Source organism: Anolis sagrei, chromosome 13 (assembly GCF_037176765.1).
Source record: "Anolis sagrei isolate rAnoSag1 chromosome 13, rAnoSag1.mat, whole genome shotgun sequence".
NCBI classification, from domain to species: Eukaryota; Metazoa; Chordata; class Lepidosauria; order Squamata; family Dactyloidae; genus Anolis; species Anolis sagrei.
The window spans coordinates 12,524,153-12,526,652 of NC_090033.1; positions in this window are offsets into that span (position 1 = coordinate 12,524,153).

Genomic DNA, 2,500 nt, shown 5'->3' on the forward strand with positions numbered 1-2,500 from the left:
CGATCCACGCGGTCGTTCTGCCCCGCTCCTCGAACCGCGACCCGTGAGCGGGAGGCCGCGTCCCATCCCGCGGTACCCAAAACGGGCACGGAATGCGCCTCGACCCCCTTCCGCCGGATAACCGGGGGTACGTCCCGCGGCCGGCGCGCTATCTTTCGACGCGCGCCACGGGACCGGGACCGGGCGGGAAAGGCGCCCGACGCCGCGGTACCGAAAGCGGCCTGGGAACGCGAGTCGACCCCCTTGGAATTCCCGGACGGAGGAGGAACCGGGACGCCGGTAGACCGGGAGGGGCTCACGAGGCAGGCGGTCCCCCGCTTGTTTCTTACTTCTTTGTGTTTTCTTCTTCTGCTCTTTTGTATTATTTATCTATATATATTTTTAAGTCTTTTCCCCTTTTATTTCTATTCTCGCTCTCTCTCTGCCTGCCTGCCTGCCTGCCTGCCTGCCTCCCTCCATCTTTAAAAAGGCTCTGTGCATAATGAGTACCTTAAAAACAAAAGGACCACACCAAATTTGGCAACGAAACGTCTCACGACGCGAGGAGTGACCGTCGCTCAAAGAAGAAAGAAAATTATGATTTTGTCATTTGAGAGTTGTAGTTTCTAATTCCCCTACCGTCAAAGAGCATTCTGAACTCCGTCAACGACGGAATTGAACCGAACTCGGCACACGGAACTCTCGTGACCCACCGCAGAAGATACCGGAAGTGTTTGGTGGGCGTTGACCTTGGGCTTGGGAGTTGTAGTTCACCTACGTCCAGAGAGCACCGTGGACTCAAACGATGACGGATCCGGACCGAACTTGGCGCAAACGCTCGATACGACGCCAAAACGTGAACGCGGGTGGAGTTTGGGGGAAACGGACCTCGGCATTTGCGAGTCGTAGTTACTGGGATTTATAGTTCACCTACGACCGGCATCCTTGACGCCACCGATGACAGAATTGGGGCGAACTTCCCACACACACGCAGAACCCCCCACGACCGACCTCCGGCCCTCCTCCCCTCACCAGGGTCATTGGATGAGGGTCGCATCGCTTTCAGGAAGCGAGTGAGTGAAGGTACCGCAAGTCGCCTCGTCCAAAAACCATCCTCCTTCAAACTGCAGCGGGGTGTGGAGTGGGTCGTGGGGGCTCCGTGTGCTAAGTTTGGTCTCGATCAGCCGTCGGATGAGGGCGGCAGTGGTTTCGGTAAGCGAGTCAAGGTGGCGGGGGTCTCGGTGGTCTCAGGAAGTGAGCACAGGTACTGCAAGTCCCGTCATCCATCTCCGCATTTTTCCAAACAACACCGGGACGTAACGTGGGTCCGTGAGAGGTCTACGTGCCGAGTTTGGTCTCGATCCGTCATCGGATGAGGTTTGCGGAGGTCTCGGAATGTGAGCGAAGGTACCGGAAGTTCCGTCACCCGTGGTCCACCCTTCTCCAAAACTGCAGCGGGATGTAGAGTGGGTCACGGGGGCTCTGTGTGCCGAGTTTGGTCTCGATCGGTCATCAGAGGAGTTTTGCAGCAGTCTTGGGGAGTGGAGGTACTTGAAGTCCCATCATCCGTGGTCTGTCCCCCTCCAAACCGCACCAGGACGTTGAGTGGGTCGTTGAAGCTCCGTGTGCCAAGTGTAGTCTCGATGAGTCTCGGTGGTCTCAGGAAGCGAGCGAAGTGACTGCAAGTCCCATCGTCCATTGTCGAATTCCTCCAAACCGCACCGGGATGTGGAGTGGGTCACGCTGGGTCTCTGTGTAAATCGCGGTCCTGATCCATCGCCGTTGGCGGTTGTAATGGTCTTAGGAAGGGAGCGCAGGTATTGCAAGTCCCATCGTCCATGGTGCATCCTCCTTCGAACCGCACCTGGATGTAGAGTGCGTCGTGGAGACTCGGTGTGCCAAGTTTGGTCTTTGTCGGTAATCGGATGAGCGTTGCGGTGGTCTCGGGAATTGCGCAAAAGTACTGCAAGTCCCACGATCCACGGTCTATCCCCCGCCAAACACACACCGGGACGTAAAGCGGGTCACGAGAGGTCTACGTGGCAAGTTTGGTCCTGATCAGACGTTGGATGAGGTTAACCGCGGTCTCAGAACGGGAGTGATGGTACTGTAAGTCCCATCATCCAAAGTCGATCCTCCTTCAAACTGCAGCAGGATGCGGAGCGGGTCGCGGGGGCTCTGTGTGCCGTGTGCCAAGTTTGATCTCGATCGGACATTAGACGAGGGTTGCGGCCGTCTCGGGAAGGGAGTGGAGGTACTTGAAATCCCATCATCCATAGTCTCCCTCAAACATGACCAGAATGTTGAGTTGGCCACGGGGGCTCTCTGTGCCAAGTTTGGTCTTTATTGGATGAATGTCACTGTGGTTTCAGGAAGTGAGTGAAGGTACTGCAAGTCCCATCATCCATTGCCCATCCTCCTCCAAACAGCACCAGGATGTAGAGTCTCTCATGGGGGCCAAGTGTGGTCTCGATTGGTCATTAGATGAGGGTTGCAGCAGTCTCGGGAAGTGTGTGGAGGT